Below are 20,372 nucleotides of genomic sequence, written 5' to 3'. Positions count from 1 at the left end.
TAGCAGATAAAGGTTTGTGGGGACTGCATTTATACACATACCACATATGTGTGGGGGCTCCTTCCCTAATTGAAGACCTATCATTTAGTAGAACTAATACTATGGTTATTGCAGGCTTATTCATTAAGCCATTGTTAATTGGTTCCTATATAGCATGCAGGTGATGTTGATCTTTCAATTCCTCTGGAAATACATTGATATGTAATGAAATGTTGCTACATGAAAGCTGTCTCGTGTATTTCTGTCACAGATATTTGCACTCATTGCAGTTGTGTTGGTGACTGAACCTCTTTGGCTTGGGTTGCCACCTTTTCAAATGGCCATAGTGGGACATTTGCAGGACACACATCGGGGTTTAGAGGCCGACACATACCCACTGTCAGTACAAAAGCTAGAACTTACTTTTGTCCTAAATAAAACCTTATTCTTTTAGCACTTTAGTTGCTTATTATGTTTCTTGTAACATTTACGTATTTTAGATGCAGGAATAACTATTTAATGCAACTATTACATAATATATGGGACATAATTATGTCCTACAATCTCAGGACATTTGCCCTTTTTAATATTTTTTGTCAGGACACAACTGCCCAAAGAGGGACTGTCCCTCTCAAAGTGGGACAGGTGGTAACCGTATGCCTAAGGCCGGCTATGACCACACCTACTGTAATAATCTACCTCCGAGTTAGCACGAACAGACACATGATGCAAACACACACACACACACACACACACACACACACACACACACACACACACACACACACACACACACACACACACACACAGACATTACAGTCCCACGGAAACACACACCGCACTCTCAACACACACTTACACACACTACAGCAATCAGAAACACACTTAAACACAGTGCCTGCCTGGACTGCAGCACCAGCAGCAATAACTAAATGTCCCTTAACATTGTGATAATATTACTCGTAGTTCTAGTGTTCCGGTACTGTGGTCTTTCGGTCTTTAAGCCTCATGATTACACGTGTCGTGTATGTAAAGCATTCGGTAGTTGGCAGTATCCTATTTATTTGTACCTCCATGGTTGTGTACATGTTGTTAACCTGTCTGTATATTTGCAGATATATGTATATCCGTATATATATCAACATACATCTCTCTATCACCATTTCTATCCCTATTATATATATATGAGAGAGAGAGCGTGAACACACCTTTCATTGGGTACATGGCAGTGTATACTGTTTTCTGAATTCCACCCTTTTGTGGTTTAACCTGTCACAATACACACCTGCCGTTGGTACATCTCGGGTAGCTTAGTGGTAGGTGACTGTGCACATGGTTGCATCTTCTACTCCTGGCAGTGGTTGTTTTACCTCTCAGAGCAGGCACTATTAGTACAAGGGTGAATAATGCTGGTTTCACCTGTTCTGGACATCTTTGACTGTGATCTGCGTGGAATTCAGCAAACCTTAGACCTGTTTTGCACATATCCATATAGTCATGTTTAAACGATGCTTACCGTCACTTGCCACCGCATAAACCTGCTAACATGTGCTTAAAAGTGCTCTAATGAGCTGCATCCAACATCCATTATTCGTGCCATCGGGATTACGTAACAGACCTTGCATGACGTGGAACCGGGAACATGCACGACACATTCAGTGGCTTTACCACTTGGTCATCTGGGATTTGTACAAGTGTTATGGTGTTTTTTATGTGGACTGTACTATAGCTGTTCCTCCATACTGCAATCAAATGTGTAACTCAGTTAGTTTACATATGGATGATATCTATTAATGGTATGTCCAAGTGATGTTTAATGGATGTGCTCCAGCATTGGGAATCTATGTCACAGTAAGCCACACACTGTAATGTGCTACGCCTTGACACAACCATCACTGGAGTATGCTGGGGTGGCAGATACCTGTCATGGGTACTCCCCATGCTTTAGCACTATATCCCTGATTACATTATATGGAGGCCCTCATTAACACACCGGGGAATCCATGCAGTGTAGGTGGGGAACAGTGATTACACACATGGATCCCGCAATTGGCTCTGCTCCACAGAGGGACAGTTAGTTAATCGATGGGGTGGCGACAGCAGACACATTTTGCCTAGGCTGATCAATGGCCTCTGACAATCGGGCATGTACCTACCGATGTACCTAGGAACCTATACATACAGTATAAACATATGTTGTTAGCTTCGTTTACTGTTCAGGTGTTGACTTTCCTTGTTCCAATAACTGTTGTGTGTGCAATAGTTGAGGGCTGCCTATGTAGGATTCACACAGTAGGCCACCTATACATTACAATTTACAGGTGGTTGTGTGTGTGCCATCCATTTTACTGTGTGTGCAGGTGGAGAAGTGTGTCAGTCTGTAGGATCCTACACTGTCAGTGTATGTGCCATACGTTTCCTCTTTGCCAAGGCGTGGGCATATTGGGCATGCCTCCGTCTGCCTTCTGGGGCTGGCACAGGGTGTTCATGATCTGAATCCCTCTGTGCCTGTGATGGCCTTGGCAATTGCGGTGGGCTGTGAGGGCCATCACCATTATATCCCTGCTGCAGCTGTTTCCACAGGATCATATTATGTAGCATGGCACATACTATAAAGATGTGGGCACATGTGCCTGGAGAGTACTGCAAGGCTCCACCAGATATGTCCAAGCAATGGAACTGTGATTTCAGCATCCCAAACACACGCTCTATGATGATTCTGGTTTGTGCGTGTGCCTCATTATGGCATTCATGCATGGGTGTGTGTGCATTTCTGATGGCAGTCATCATCAAGGGCTCCAGTGCATAGCCAGCATCCCCCACAAGGTGGCCATATGTGATGTCTCCCCTGACAAATACCTGATACAGCTGTGAGACATGCCAGATGTTGGAGTCATGGTAGCTTCCAGGACTGCCAGCACACGCATCCGTAATAATGCCCTGGGCATTGCACATGACCTGGCAGTTGAAGGAGTGGTATCCCTTGCGGTTTATGTAGCGCCTACCATGCTCACCGGGTGGTGACTTGATATGTATGTGCGTGCAGTCTATTGCACTCAGTACCTCTGGGTAGTGTGCCACATGGTGGAAGAGATGCATATTGCTGGCCAACTCCTCCTGAGTTTGGGGGAAGTATATGTGCTCATTGGCATGTGGTAACATGGCATCCAGGAACTGGTGGAGTACCCTGGATGCTGATGCCTGTGAGATCCCCATGATATCTCCAGTTGGCCTTTGAAAGGTACCTGTGGCTAGTATTCTGAAGCTTACACATACCTTCGTGTCCACTGGGATGGGTCCCTCTCTGTTGTTTCTGGATCTCAGGCACAGCTCAACTATTTGCTGGATGATGTCTCTGTCCACCCTGTAATGCTCTACTATCTCCAGATCATGTAGCCCCTGGAAGGTTACCCTTGGTCTGCAAACTCTTCTCCTCCTCCGGAGCCTGAGGTGGTTGTCAGCATCATCCTCTACAACACCTTCAGTCTCCAACACATGGTGATGAATCACAGCTATGGCAGCTCCCAACAAGTACATTGAAAAACTTCCCCGTCTGTTTACACCAATGGTGCAGTGTTTGGGAATACACAAGTGTGTGTGAAGTGCCTTCACACTTTATACTATTGTGCTTTGAACACTGATAATGTCATAGGGTGTGTATGTACAATCGGAGCTGCAGGGTATCTTATGTGTTTTACCACAGGTACTGCTATTGTGGTGCCTTTGTTGTTGAATTACATTTAGCTGCCATGGATTACCTCTTGCCCTTGCCTTAACTTTTCTTAATGATTCCCCTCACATTGTCTGGCATGCATCCAGCAGCCTGCTTTCTTGTTTTGTACTTTCCTGAACCAGGATTTTCTTGCGAAGTGTGTTCTATAGCCGATCTACTGCAGGTTTGCTTTGCTCTGCAGTTACAGTTCTCTTTTCTTTGCAATCCGACACTGCCCCTTTCCTGTTCTGCAGGTTGCTGCTAGCAGCCTTGTTAGCTGCTGTCAATGGCCCACTGTGAGTTAATAGGTGTTAATTGCTCAGTTGTACTCCAATTACCCTACTGCGGCATTTCCTTATTGTCTTCCCCTAAACTTCCTTTTTGAGCTGTGGTGCGTGGCGCATGCATCTGCTTACCGGGTTTTGGGCATGTTTTCATCCACGTACATATGCGCTTTCGGGCACTATGTGTGCTCTCAGCTAAGCAAAGCTATAACTACATCCACACCCCTGTTCTGCGGCTTTGCTTAGCAATGGGCAGCTCGGATTTGCATTGCTCCAATGTGCTTACAGCTGCGGTGGCACACCCCACTGCTGATGTCATGTATTCCTCCAGACTACTCCTCAGTGTTGTAGTGCTGCACTGTATGGTACATCCTTAGGCTGGCGGGACGTTTGCGATTCACTATTACATTTGCATGGCATTGACTACTAATTCATAGTTACCGCACCGAATACTATCACAGACCCTTAGCAACCCTTGCAGCTTGGTTGTGGTGTAGCATGCATACCATTGACTATTATAGTGAAATCATGATTTGTGTTACATTGCAATTTTATGACATTTGTATATATTTTCCTTGTGTTCCCATTTGCGCACACATGTCCTGTGGTAGTACTTTGCGTTACTGTGGCCATGACATTAAATATTATTTTTTATGTGTTGTTCATCTTTTCTTATGCCATTGGCTGTATATTTAGCCATTGGCATATGTTAACTTTGTAATACATGAGTCTGATCCACTTTCATGGCTCCGATGTTCTGTTTGGCAAAATGTAAACCGTTTTTTTTTTTTGGTTTACATTTCTGTAGGCTTACACTACGCCTACGCCACTTCATGATTCACTATGTACCTTCATTTACATGCTTCAGTACTGCACATGGGGTGATTAGCATACCTGAGCCGAGAGCTGCGCAGATCTGGCGTACGCTGGTAGTGCACGTGGAATTGGATTGTACCTGAATTGCTTGGCAGACATATTTGCCATTATACCGCCTACACTACGCCTGCACCTGGCGCAAGCTTCATGAATCCTGGGGCTTAACTTTTTCTCAATACACTGTGGCACCATAACTGGGCAGTGTGCCTTGTTTGTTGATCTAATGGTAATGCCTTACAGGTTTATGTTTTTTTAAATATGTCCACTGTCCTCTTGGAATCTATATCAGTTGGACCACATCTAGTTTTTGTTTCACACTATTTTTTAATCTGAAATGCTTTTTTGTTTTGTTTGTTTTATAATAAAGGTCCAAGAGTGTGCTTAGGTGAAAACCTTGCTCGGATGGAAATATTTCTCTTCTTCACTACTATACTGATGAATTTTGAAGTCTACTGTCCTGAAGCATCCACCGTGCCAAATCTCACACCTGTGTTTGGGATAGCTCAGACCCCACTACCCTTCAAAATTGGCTTAAAGAACAGAAACATTGTGAAAAATAAAGATGGAATGAAAATCTAACTGTTCTACAGACTGTATCAAGGACTTTCTTACAAAATAACATTGCATGCAATGTCATCACTTGTATTCAAATGTACATTAAACTCAAATATATTCAAAAACCAAGACCCATTTAACCCACTAGTAGATTTATATAGGTAATGAAGCTGGATTTACAGAATTCTGTATCAAAGACAAGATAATATAATTTTGTTTTGTTTGAACCTTGTAAATATAAACTACTTATTATAAATTAAATATAGAAAAACAACACTTTTGAAGATGTTTCTGTTTAGAAGTAGTTATCTGAGTATGCCAGCAGTGTTTTATTTGTTTATGGGTGCATAATGTCAATGATTATGTTACATCTCCAAGGCATATGTTAGTCCTGCCATTACAGCTGTAACATGTTTGTTCTTTTTCTGAATGTGAAAACACAATTATGCTTGCCATGTAAAATCATTGTAATACAACAGAGAAAAAAGGCTGTAATCATAGTATAAATGTTTCTCTAAAGATTTAAAAAAATAACATTGCCATTTTATGTAGTTTTCCTTTGTTAAGACTACAAATAAATCTAATTTCTAAGTATATCTACATGAATATGAACAGAACTCTGTTAAAAAACAGAAAGAAAGATTGAGCTTACTCTGATGAAAGCTAAAAGGCTAATATTCTGTGGAAAGAAATGTAGCATTCCTCTTACCCCAGTCAGTAACATATTGTAATAGAATCATGGAAAAGTGTAGTGCTTATGACGGGTTAATTACAAAAATATGAATACATGCAGTGGATTACTCTTAATGATGAATTACTTTGTCACCACTGATTCTGTTAGTAAAGTACTTGGTACCTTCCCACTCTTGTCATCTTTTTTAAAGCTGGAGGGAGCAGGCCTTCATTAACCCCCTACTACTGTCAGTTTTTAAAAGCTGCAGGGGAAATTCATGGGGTGGGGGGCATGGAGTACTAATTCTCCCTTACTACAGTATCAATGGTAAACATTAGTTGAGTGTCTGAGGTAACCAAGCACATGTAAATCTCTGCTAGCACACAGTTGTCTTCTCATACAGAATAACTCACACTTACACTACTTCCTTACAGAAATATGCCACTGTGTAGGAGTACTCATCACCTATCTTTGATGCCAGCTTCATCCTACTCAGGGCCATAGAGAAACAAGAGCCTCTCCCAGCATAACATCAGGTATATGCCAGATATTGTGAGCAGTGTACTTGATTAAAGAATTCACGCATGCTTCATGTTTATATACAAGCAGTTTATAGGACCATGCATATCTCTTGCTGGAGAAAACTGAAGCACAAATTGAAAACTTACAAGGTATCAAGGAGGTTATATAGAATCGCAATAGAAGAACTCTCCAGCCAGAAAGGAAGTGTGAGAAGTAAAAGAGGTAATAATGTTATTCTTGTACTAGTTAACTAGAATGAGATCAGGTGAGAAAGGAGTCACATGTCATGTTCATAAAATCTCTGTCGGGGATAAAAACCCCATTCCCCCTCCTTTGAGGTGGCAGTTAATCATAGGTTGTTTAGTGTGTGTGTGTGTGTGTGTGTGTGTGTGTGTGTGTGTGTGTGTGTGTGTGTGTGTGTGTGTGTATGTGTGCGTGTGTGTGTATGTGCTGGGCTGGACTAAATCAGAATGGAGCTCCATCTGCAACCTCAAGTCAATTCTTCTTGCCGGAGACCCTTTCCAAATGTATATTCTCTTCTAGCCCCTGTATGCATCTATCATAGCTGTATTGCAGTTTGAGAGAAAGAGAAAAAAAACAGTATTCACGATGTTGAAAACTGATGGATAATTGACAACTGCTACTTCCACCTGTGGAAGTTACATCTGACCAATACAAGGAATAAATATTCAGTGTGTGCCTAACTTGCTTTATAGTAAACCACACAGAATGTGAAAATGTGAAATAGCACAGTAAACAGTACAAAAACAAGTCAGTCCACCTAATATAACTAGTGTAATAAATTAGTGCTGTGATCTTTATTGAAGAATTTGAAGCTCTGCAACTTCTCTGTGTAATTGTCAGCCTAATTTATATAAACATGTGTGAACACTGCTATATTCTATAATAATGAACATAATAAATTCTGATTTTATTCATTGTTGAAGCATTTGGAACCTCACCACCACATTTCTTCTGTAAATGTGGTGATCATTGTTATAATCTAGAATAATTACCAATGTAAATCAATAATTTGCTGCTCTTTGAAGTGTTTGAACCTTTCTCTGTATAACTAATAGCCCAACCTGTAAAAGTGTTTGGAAACTTTTGTATTCTACAGTAATGGCCATTATGACAGTAACAATATAACTGTGTATTAAAGTCAATCTTGCTACTGCATTCTTAAATTTTACTCATTAGCCCTGCAGTGATTCCTCCTACCAAACAGCGATATTTCTAACATAATAAATAAGCAGTTCTTCCTTCCCAATGTCTTTGTACCTCCAGCACTCTCCTTATATCACTGGCAGTTTAATCTGTAAAATAAATGTGAGTTGACAGTTTCATACTCTGTAGTTGTCAGCGAGTAAATGCTAAAACTATGACTATGTATTAAAATCAGTTCAGCATTGTAGTCTTACCATGATACCACCTCATCCTCAAATGTCAGACTGCAGGCCAAAATGAAAAATATGTTTTCACTACTCATCTGTGTTAAGCGTTATCAATGCTTACCCCTTAGCACTACAACAGTTATTCTGGTCTTCACTAGGTTAAGGAACAGGCCATGATTTCTGCAGAAATGCTATAACAGCATTTGAAGTTTGTGCCCCTCTTTAGTAGAATACGGCCCTTCAGCTCAGTGAAGTTAAATCTGGATTTGCTTTTTAGTAATGTCATCATTGTTTTCATTGGCAGGCAGTAAGGGCCAACAGAAAGTGTCAACACAAGTGTCGTCTCCAGCTGCATGGCTCTGTTTTTGAATACTAATCAAATGTCCTTCTGCTACAGATTTATGAATAACCTCATGATAAATTAAAAAAAGAAGCAAACAGACTACATTTTTGATATGAGTAATTGAGTGTTAGATGTTCTAATTCACCAAATAAGCCAGATGAAATATGACAAGCAAGTGCAGAGAGAGAGAGAGAGAGAGAGAGATATCAACCCTAGCCCTTTTGTTTAGCTACACAAGGGTAGTTTAGAACTGTCTTCTCAAAATGCTTGATATGTACTGATGTGTTCTAGTACAATGTCAGAAGGAACAGGAGTGGGGGGGGCAGAGTCCAGATGGCCATCTGAATGCAGCACTACTTTTAAGCTCTGTAAATCTACTCATTCAGACAGGAATTAGCCTGCAGGTTATGAATAATTTTCATAAAATCTCATTAATAATCATTTATACTACAAATTTTGGTGAACAATTTCCTGTCAAATTATCTGAGACGTATTCTGAAGAAATATGAACACCTCCAAGGTTTCTCAAACTGATTCAGTACTGAGGAAATAACTTCATCTGGTGTCCTCCACTTTACAGACACTATCCTTAAAAATAGATGACTTTCAACAAAAGCTGGAAAACTTAAGAGAGAACAGTTCAAAACACGCTGAAGTCTTCAAGGAATTATTTTAACAGCATCAGACCAAAATAATGGACATTGAAACAATTTTAACTGATACAGATGGGAGACTTAAGGAGGATGAACTACACACTAACTTTCTCCTTAAGCAAAACACTTGGTTGCAGACTAACTTGGTTGTAGACTAAGCCTGATGATCTTGAAAACCTGGAGAGGAGGTGTAACATAAGAATTTTTAGATTACCAGAGAAAAACAAAGGTGAGAACATTATTTATTTTCTGAATTCTTGGATACCTAAAGTATTAGATTTAACAGGAAGGCTTCTCCTATGGAATTGAGAGAGCCCATACCACAATTAATAAGCCAGCACCTACTTCCTCCTCAGCTGCACCAAGATCCATTGTTATAAAATTCCTTTCCTATTTAGACAAGGAACTTGTGTTAAAATCTTCTTGAAGGAAAGCCCTTTTAAAATTCAAAGTCATATCAGGTTTGGCAATGACTATTCAGCTAACATTTTAGATATGAGGAAAAAAATACTGGCTATTGGTTAAACATTTAAAACAAAATAACATCAAAGCACAAATAATGTATCCTGCAAAAATTAAAATACAACTCTCTAGTGGAATAAGGACCTTCAGCAGTCTAGACGAGGCATCCACCTTCATAAAAAATAACTATTTAATACTATTCCTAAATATATGGACTGCTCCTTCTCTTCCTTAAAGAAAACTTTGGAAAAAAAAACATGGACAGATGCCAAAAAGAAAAAAACAAACAAAAAAAAAAAAAAACAAAAGACTGATACTTTAACTGCTATAGCAAGTAAACTTCTCAAAGCATCTGCTGGCAAATAACTAATTTGTTTAACTGTTTTTCCTTTCAGCAGTAAAGGGACTCTTAATTTGGACACATTGTAATTTGAACTTGACTGTAAAAATGAAGTATTAAACACCTTTAAACCACAAAATGCTAATTCATGATGTTTTATTAAGCAAATCAGAGTGAATATGGATAAAACATATTGCTTACTTTAGGTAAACAAATTTGCTTTTATTTGTTAATAAATTAACTTAATATTCTTAAAGGTCTTAAAGGATAGTGGGGGAGGGTTCTCTCTGTCAGCATGACAAATTACTCTATTTAAAACTGTAATTTTTGTTGTTTTTTTACTAATTTACATGCAAAATATAATATAAATGTTTTAAAGTATTTAAGCAAGTTAACTTGTTTAATTCAGAATGGCCCAGTTGATTCTAAATCAATGTTAGAAGTGAATGCTTAACTGAAAGTACTCAGAAAATGGGTGAGGCTTCACAGCACCATTTTTAACATTATTTTTCTATTTTAACTTCATTAAATAGGAGTTTCCACTAATAAAACATCTTTTGAGTTTGAGGTGAAGCTTGTCTTACCTTGAGAAGCCTCATGAGCTGTTTAAACCACACAGATCCCTCACAGTAATCTGAGAAGATTCTAGGCCATTCCTTTTCATTGTAACTTGCAGAAAGTGAGGAGAACTATATTAGAGACGCAGCTCCTGCTCTAAATATCCTGTTTATAGCCAAAAATGCCATGAATTGTGTTGTTTAATAAGGTAGTTTCTCCTTTTGTTTAAAATGGTTTAATAACTGCTTTATTGTTTAAATACCAATTTTAGAACTGCTTAATCTGTCATATCTAATTAACTAATGAAGATAAATAAGAAACCTAGCTAACATATATAATTATCACTTTCAAATGCTTATTATATTGCATAGTAATAGTAAAATGTTTAATATGAACTTGCTATAAATGTTCTTGAGGCTGACAGAGAGGTATTCACGCAACTACTTCTACTAACATTAATTATCCATGTGTTTGTAAATAGATAAATAAATAAGTAGATTAACTGGTATACAGATAAGCGTACACAGATATCTGTGTGCATGCTTATATATGTTTATGCATTAATATATATGTGCATCTGTATGTGTCAATTTGTATATATGCTTTCATGTATGGGAGTGTAAATGTGTTTATACATGTTTGTATGCATATTTGCATATGCGTGAGTGGTTTTGACTGTGTGCAAAGTTATATTGGTAGCAACATAATGAGATTATATAGGTGCATGTATGTTTATATGGCATTATTAAGAATGACTTCTTAAAAAAACACAAAGTTCCTTCCTCCATGTGTCTTATATATTTCAGTCTAGACTTATAAAAATATGAATCTTCATTTAGCTTTAAGATAATTAGTAGCATGTTTCTGTGGTTGCTTTGTGAATACAAGCTTGGTTATACAAGTTGTTTTCAAACCTTTATGAATGTGTCTTATTAGAGTAATGCTTGCTTCACAGGAGTTATCTTCAAGTAGTAATATGTATTTTGTTTCTAATGATTTTAGCTTGAGCAGTGTATATATTTTTTGTGTATGCCTCTTTAATATATTTATTCATTATAATCAATAGAGTTCACCTGAATCAATCTATACTTATATTATTTCATAAATGTTTCATAAATATTACTTTAGTATAAGGTTAATAATGCTGATGTTTAATCTTAACTGTTCTATTGTTTAATTTCTTTTAAAAGTTTGAGATTTTAATATCCTTATTGATCCTCATTTACACTAGGTAAAACTGTTGAGATGAAACATGCCTTGGTAATATAGGTTTCACTTTTAGAACTTATCAGATCTAATGAGTATGGTTATAAAGGTTAGGGAAAACAGTTCGATTGACTCCAGCTTATCTCTCAGACTGGGAATTTGTATAATTCCATGTTTGTTTTAGAAAATATCATTTTTTTTTGTAAAACTATACATTACTGTTTTCATTTTGTTGTTTTTCCCCCCACATTCAGGCCTAATTACAGCTATAGTCAATGTTTTGTTTTTCAAATTTGTTGTTTCCACTTGCAAAAGTTTGGGTGTCTCTAGTCACTAGGAAGAGTTTTGTGATCAAAAAATGAGTCATCACTAATTATTATCTAAATTGTCCTTATAATTCACTGTCTTTATCTTTATTTTCCTCTAAATATCTGTCAATAATCCAAGGAAAGAGTCAAACCTGTTAAGATATTCAAACGTAAACAAATCACAAGTAGTACTTTTACAGGAAACTCGTTTTAAATCCACAGAGAAAAATGTTTGGAATCCTAACAATTATACAATATTAGCTCATGCTTCATACAAATCTAAAAGGAGGGGTGCCATGATTTTATGGAAGTATAATGTTATACATCCACATATTTTATACAAGTAGACCCTGATGGATTATTAGCCCTTATCATCTTAAAACTTAACACCAGAATTTGGACACTACCTAATCTTTACTGGTTTCCAGGACTAGGAATGTTAACTGCAAAATGTCATCTTGACTTTATAACTAATGTTTTAAAATGAAATCTTATTTTAGGGGGATGATTTCAATTGTATACTAGGCAGCATTGATACCCCAAAGAATCATTCACTCAGACTTACATAAGCAGCATTTTTTTCAAGAAATGGATAGATTCTCTTAAATTATATGACACATTGAATTCTAAGCATAATAAATATATTTGTTTTTCTCATATTGATCACAAGCTCAAAACTCAAACTAGAATAGATAGAATACTTGTCTCCAATGACTTGAAATTAAAACTCTCATCTTTTTCTATTCTTTCTTGCTGTTTATCTGATTATGATTGTCTCATGCTATTTATACAAATGGACATTACCAAGTTAACCTCTATAACTAGAATACCTACTTATATTACCAAATGCAAAGACTTTAAACCCTGGATATTATCAGAGCTATATTTTTTCTAGAAGTAAATAATATTTTGAAACTAACATGATAATGGTTTGGGATATTTTAAAAGCCTATATCTGTGGCAGAACTATAGTTTGATACAAAAATAAACTGAAGGAGTGGGAATCAGGATTGCAAAACTATCTACTCTCAGAACCAAATCTGCACACTTAGCATTAAATGATAAAAAGGAAATAGCAGAACTAAATAAAAAAATGCTTAAATATTTTAACACATAAATGAACTTATTATTAGAAAGGATGAAATTACACTCTTATGCTCTCACCATACCTCTCAACCTGGAAACATCAAAAATCTGGACAAAGGCCCATGAAAAATAGGTACACATCTGTATGCTCATTAACATAACATTTGCAAATATAATTGTGTAACCCCACCCACTGCAATGGAATTGTGGGATACCATCATTCAAACGCAAACTGAAGAACAGACAAAATATTAAACATAAAATATAACCAGAACAATGTTTTATTTGTTTAACATTTGAACATGTATCAAACGTTGAACTTGTATAAAACTAAAATACAAGTTTCTTTTATAAAAATAAAATTAACTGCATTGAATCAAGAGAGATTTTGACAAAAAACAAGCAACAGCAGTCCCCATGTGGTAAATCAGAAAAAATGGGGGAGGGGTTGATGATTTAATTCCAGTCAAGCTTGCATTGCACTAATTAGCTAGATTATGAAAGTTCACTGGCTTTTACCTCCTCAGAAAACAATGATTGTTTTCATCTATGCTTAGACAACTCCTCATGGAACTTTATATTTCATTGTTTCATCTACAAATAAAGTGCTTGTTGCCCTTGATGAATAAATTGCTTATGTTAGATTAAAAAAATGATAAGCCATTAATATTGCAATGGGTAATGGGTGGCAAACTGATAACAGGGTCATAGTTAGTAGGTATTTCCTCCAAAGGAGGACTTTCTCAGGACTGCAGCACCCAACCCCCTTTAAAAGTACAACACAGTACAATATCAGCAATCCATCTACATACTGTGGGAGAAGAACCCACAGCCTTCTGCATCAAAAGCAAGTATGCTACTTGTTGTGCTACTAACAATGCAAGCAGACTTGGCATAAGCAGCACTAAACTTTTCTTCCTCTGAAGCTATCAGCTCTGTGTAAAATCCGCTTGACACTGAACTATATCTCAGCTTTGCAGAACAAGAAATCTGGAAAATGCTAAAATTTATTGGGGGAGGACAAAGGCCCCAAAAAACAGAGACACATTTAAAACATTACTTGTATAACCTTGGAAAGTTGCTAGAATAAAATGTTTTGTGTTAACATGTATTTTTTGAAAGACAGGAAGACTGAAACTTAAATGGCATTGGCTATCATTAGTTGATTCATTTCTCACTGATTTGCCAGAAAGCCACACATTTTAAGAACAAGAGACCAAAAGTATTCCAGACATTCTGTGAAAATGTGATTCAAGGAGTTGAGCCCATAGCTCTCAAGGGGTATGGGTAGAGAATTCAAGCTCTTGTACCTAAGGTACAGGGTGAGCCCGAGAAGCACTAACATATTTAAATGGGGCATTTTACACACACACACACACACACACACACACACACACACACACACACACACACACACACACACACAAAATTGTAAGCTTTCTAAAATACACACACACACACACACACACACACACACACACACACACACACACACACACACACACACACGTGCACACACACACACACACACACACACACACACACACACACACACACACACACACACACACACACACAAACTTGCATATCCATGCTGCATTTTTCCAAGCTTTCTAAAATATAGGTGAAAGAGTGGTTTTGTGTTTCAGTAACAGTAACACTTTTATGTGATAATGATATTTTGCTAGAATAAGAAATTCTGTGAAACTGTCCTCTACTATTAAAAATGTTGACATCTGTGAGTCGTTTTTAAGTCTAAAGTCATTAAGAACAAATTTCATCCCTTACCATGACTGTGTAGTAGGTGGTTTTCAGAAGAATACCATTGTTTTCATAAGTAGATGTTAGGCTAACTATTCTTGCAAGTCATTTTAAACCTAACTAATTTCACTGTATCTTCCAACCTCAAATGGAGAAAGTACAACTGTGAAAAAGGAAGACAACCCTCCTTCCTAAATGACATTGAGGCACAAAGATTGGTGATATTAAAAACACTAGCTCCCTTCCTTTGTACCCCATAAGCCAGTGTGGATGCAAATAAAGTAATGGTTTCTTCATCATACCCAGCTCTATCTAAAGATGGCAACATAAACAATAATGCAAAGCTAAACTTTATAGAAGTGACACGCATCTCCCAAATTAAACTTTTTCAGTTTATTTTTCACAAAAATATATATTTATTTCCTTGAAATTACAACACTGGTATAAACACATGACAGTGATTTGTAATTACAATAACACAGTGCGTGTTACACCTCTTTCCACGAGGTTCAGCAGATGCAGGAAAATGTACAAAAAATCTTTGCAGATGCAGTATAGCATTTACTACAATTTTCTTCTTGCATTTAAGCAATGCTAGGATTGTGCGCCAATTTTAGGAGATACCAAATCATATTATAACACAAGACACTTGCCTAACACTCTACTAAAGTTCTTCTACTTTTCAAATCAACATGCTCTACATCAGCCCAAAACAACATCTTCTGAAAATTGTGCAACTCTCACAATAACCTACTGTAATCCAGATCATTGATGTTTTATGGGATGGAATCCTTTCAAATTTACTACATAAAAACTTACTATTTACATCTCTATTTGGTACCCACAAAATATCATTTCTTTATATGGAATCGATTTTAATGAAAGCATATTCACTTAAAAGAAGAAGTAAAAAGCACATCAATGGAATATACAAAGTCTTCAATAAAAATGTAAAAGTCTTCAGTAAAAACGTGGGAGGGACCGCTCTCAAGAAATGACCCCTCAATAACTGAAAATATAAATGTAATACCAAATCCCTCATCCTCTTTACCAAACCTTTTGGTTTATTAGCAACCCACCTCTTTGCATGGGATTAGACAAAAGCTCAAGCCTTAAGTAAATATGAGTTTCTAATCTTTCTTCATATGTATTTACCTGCTCAAGGTACATGAGGAGCCAGGGGAAGAAGAAGCAGAAGAAATACATTTTTTTCATGACGGGGAATGGGATTCACCACTGCACAGCTCCGAGTCTGATGAGAACTTGTGCTGCTACAGGATTGCCGTTGCCATTTCCTGAGTGACTCCTGCAGTCCTGCTTTCTAAGTTCTAAGTCACTAAACTAAAAAAAAAAAAAAAAAAAAAAAAAAAAATTAAATTAAAACAAAAAACGCTGCCTGCCCTTGCCTGTGTGTGCTTTTTCTCAGGCTCAGCACAGCAGCTATATATATCACTATAATCAGTGCTCAGGCTTCTTCTCTTCTCTTTGACTCCTCTCTCATGTGTGTGTCCCACCCCTCTCTCTTGATTCTCTCTGTAACAGGCAATCTTGCAGCATGTGAGACATGATGACTGATGAGTCCAGCAACACACACGTTGTCAATAAACATAAACAAAGAGTCACTCAGCCCAGAGCAGCCTTCAGCTGAATTCCGACAGACTGGCAGGCTGCTTATGAAGCTGATGTCACCATGCACGCCTCTGTGCATGATGACATCAGCCCAAAAAGCTGGGATAAAAACAGCTGGGAAATTTGGAAATTAAGGGGTGCCCCTCGGGAATCATGGCACCCCATTATTTAGACCTCAAAACTGGTAAAAACCGAGAAATTCGGTATGGTTGAGAGTTATGGCTCTCACTCCAAAACATATGCACAATTTATCAGTAAGAGACAAACTTCATTCCAAATCAAACCAGTATCACAAGACTATTACATAAAGGCATTAATGAGTCAGTATCTGACATAGGTGAAATTCTAGGGTCTATATCATATGAGCAAATAGCACAAATTGCGAACGCTCATAATATCAAATGTACCAGACCTCAAACTTCCTATTGTGGGGGGCTACACCCTCCACACCCCCCACTAAATATATATTCCAACTCCAAGATCACACTACAGTGAGGAAAGGGCAAATATCCCATTCTTCACTGTACCGCAATCTCAGAAAAAGCACTTCGAGGTCTGGTACATTCGATATTATGAGCGTTTGCAATTTATGTGATTTTCACATATGATATAGACCCATTCTATATGCTTTTAGGTTTCATTATACTAAACATTTCAATTCTAGGAACTTAAACAGAAATGCACTTGAAGAATTAGCCTCTCTTAACTGAGAGGTTATTCCAGAGGATCTTAAAATAAGCCTAAACAAAATTAAAGATAAAATTAAAAAGTTTAAACCCAGCAAAGCCCCTGGTTTGGATGGCATTATGAAAGAGATCTATAAACTATTTCCTGCTTCCACCATATCTCTACCTCACAAAAGTTTGATTGAAGTATAATCTAAAACTATGATTCCACCTACTTGGAGATACTCCTTGAGCACTCACATCCTTAAAGCCAATAAAGAACCACAACTATGTAAATCATACAATGTCTGTTTTAAATAATGACTATACGATTTTTATGTCCATACTTGTTGACAGAGTGAAAATTCCACTTTCAGAAATGATGCGTAATGATCAAACTCCTGACAAAATCAAAAGAATCCTAACTCTTGTTTAATTTCTAAACTGAGAAAATGAATATGCTCTGCTGGTCAGTTTAGACATAGAAAAGGCTTTTGAATCTGTCAACTGGGATTATCTTTTTGGAGTTCTAAATGCATTAGCATTTCCATCTTCTTTCATCTCTATGATAACAGCCATCTACAAAGATAACTTAGCTTACATCAAAATGGGTCCTTTCACGTCAAAATACATACCCATAACTGAAGGCACTAAAGCTTGTCCACTATCCCCTATCTTATTTGTCCTTGTTATAGAAGTTTTAGCATCATTAATAAGAAATAATCCAACAATCAAAGGTATCACAATTTATAACCAGTATAATTCTAAAATAGCCCTTTTTGCTGATGATATCTTGCTAACTTTATCTAAGTCAAACACAGAGTTACTTGTTTTAAAAAAATTCAGATCTTCATTTTAATAAACAGGAATCTAAATATATCATTCGCAGTAATAAAGGAAGAATTCAATCAGTCAATCAAAGTAATATTGGAGAACAAGTAAATTCTATAAACTATTTAGGTATAGTTTTGTGTAACACCATGGAAAAGAAAGAAGTAAATTACAAAAATATAACATCTATAGTAAATACTCATACAAACAAATGGAAGAATATGTTCTTTTCTTTTGAAGATAGAGTGCAGTTGTTAGACATGCCCTTTCTACCCAAAGATTTTGTACATTGTTTTGGCACTTGAGACTTGTCCCAGAAACAATTTAGACACATAAATAAAATTTTAATAAACATTTTTATGGTATCCTAATAAGAACAGAATTGCTTATATATACAATATTAAGTTGTGGGATAGTGGTAGCATAAAGTTTCCAGACAGTGACACCTATATCAGCGTATTGCTAGTTAAGAATACCTTGAATTGGATTGATCCAAACTATAGCTCTAATTGGAAATCCCTTAGTTAACTATAATACTAAAAGAAAATGCATTATCAAAAATTTCTTTCAGTAATCTTTCTAATAAAATTTGGCATTTTCAATGCCATACCATTCAGTATAGTGTAATAAAACCTACAAGTTTAAATCTTTTAAATAACATCTTTAACAACTTTAGGGAAATAGAATATTCTAATGCAGATGTTAAAATTTGGCTTGACTTATTGGTTCCTTTCAGAATCACAAAAGAATTTTCAGATAAGCTACATTTTAACCTTTTTAATGAATGGGAGAACAAAAATGTTATATGTTTGTAACATTGTATTAAAAACCTAAAAACATTACATGCTCAACAAATCTTCAAGAAAAATAATTTATCATGACAAGATTGGTTATTACTGCAAAGTATAATAACTTACTCACAAGATCTATGTAGAATTATTAAGAATTCATCATATTTGAAGCAACCTCCTCTAGTTTTTTTTTATATATCTAAAATATTATACAATAATTTCAAATCTGACAATTTAATATCCAGGTTATATATTATTTTAATAAATTATAAGACCACCCTAACTATTAAACAATGGAATACACTGACTAGAGGTCTTTCTCCCAATTATTCTCAGGCAGAGAAAGCCAAACTACTATCTTCTGTAAAATCTACTTCCTGGGGTCAATATTGAAATGTATTCACATAGAAGTTTTTACATAGAGCATTCTTAAACCCATGATAAAATTGCCAAATTAAAAAAAAATCTGATAATATTATTTGTTGGAGATGTTTAACATCTTGTAATGCAGGTTGGTTTCATATCTTTTATGACTGTCCTAATTTAAAACATTTCTGGAAAGATGTTGAATAATTTTTTTCAGTCTTATTTTCAGATAATTTATCTCTAACCAAAACAGTAATCTTTTTTTTAATGTTAATGAAGGTTTTATTATGAAGAAATCCAATTATTATCTCTTATGGACAATTCTACCAGTAGCTAGGAAAAGCATCACAGGAAAATTGAATGTTATGACCTCTCCAAGTTTTGAAGATTTCCTGTCTCTGTTAAAAGAATTGATAATTAAAGAAACCAGAACAAAAGTACTTATAATACATCAAAAGAGTTTCATCAACAACCCTTGGATTAAGGTTTCATCTCTTATTGAGACTTTCAAAATGGACTCCAACTCTATTTGAAATATCTTGTGAATTTTATATAAATTTACTTTACTAGCTTCTAATATTTATGATTTTTTCCTCAGGTGTTTGTAAATAATGTAAATAGTTGATGTGTTTTCTTATTCTTATTCAATATTATGTTTATTGTTTTATATATTGTTGTCATATTACACATCATTTCTTTTCTTAATAAAAATATTTGAGTAAAAAAAAAAAAAGAGGGAACAGGAGTAGAATGTAATGTGGAAAGATGGAATGGAGATGTGTGTCAAAATAGTGAACTCCTAGACATATGGAGAAATGAATAATGAAATGCAATAGAATGAGTTAAGAAACTACAGATAATTATAAACTTCAATGTGATTTATTGGGTGGTGATAGTTATAATGAGGTACAGGCTATGACTGCACATAGTGAGGATAGTGAAACCATAATGGGAAGGTATTGAGTCACTATCTGAAACCAAAGTAACAGGGAGGGAACATGTTCAGCAAAAAATATGATCAGTCAGCAGAAACAGGTGAGTAAATTAATATAGCATTTTCGCAGAACAAGCTACAGGCAGATTCAAAGTGCGTAACAAATACTTCAATTGAAGTTTAACAACAGTATAAGGTTAAAATGAGTAATTTACTAATTTTTACAAAAATCAAAGGGGAACTAGTAGCAAACAACTGAAGAGAATATGTAACCGTGTTAAAAATAACATTTGCAAAGTATGTCAACTTTATTGTCGTGGGTTATTGTAACAGTGTTAACTAGACTAGGAAAAGAACCCTCAGAGACACCTAGGCTGCATATAGCACTATTAAATCTGAGTTGAAAATAGTGCCTAAAATATAGACATCAGTGTCAGGTCTTCT

The sequence above is a fragment of the Protopterus annectens genome, chromosome 8.part0, assembly GCF_019279795.1.
Source record: "Protopterus annectens isolate FY-2018-M chromosome 8.part0, PAN1.0, whole genome shotgun sequence".
NCBI classification, from domain to species: domain Eukaryota; kingdom Metazoa; phylum Chordata; order Ceratodontiformes; family Protopteridae; genus Protopterus; species Protopterus annectens.
This window is presented reverse-complemented; position numbering follows the sequence as displayed.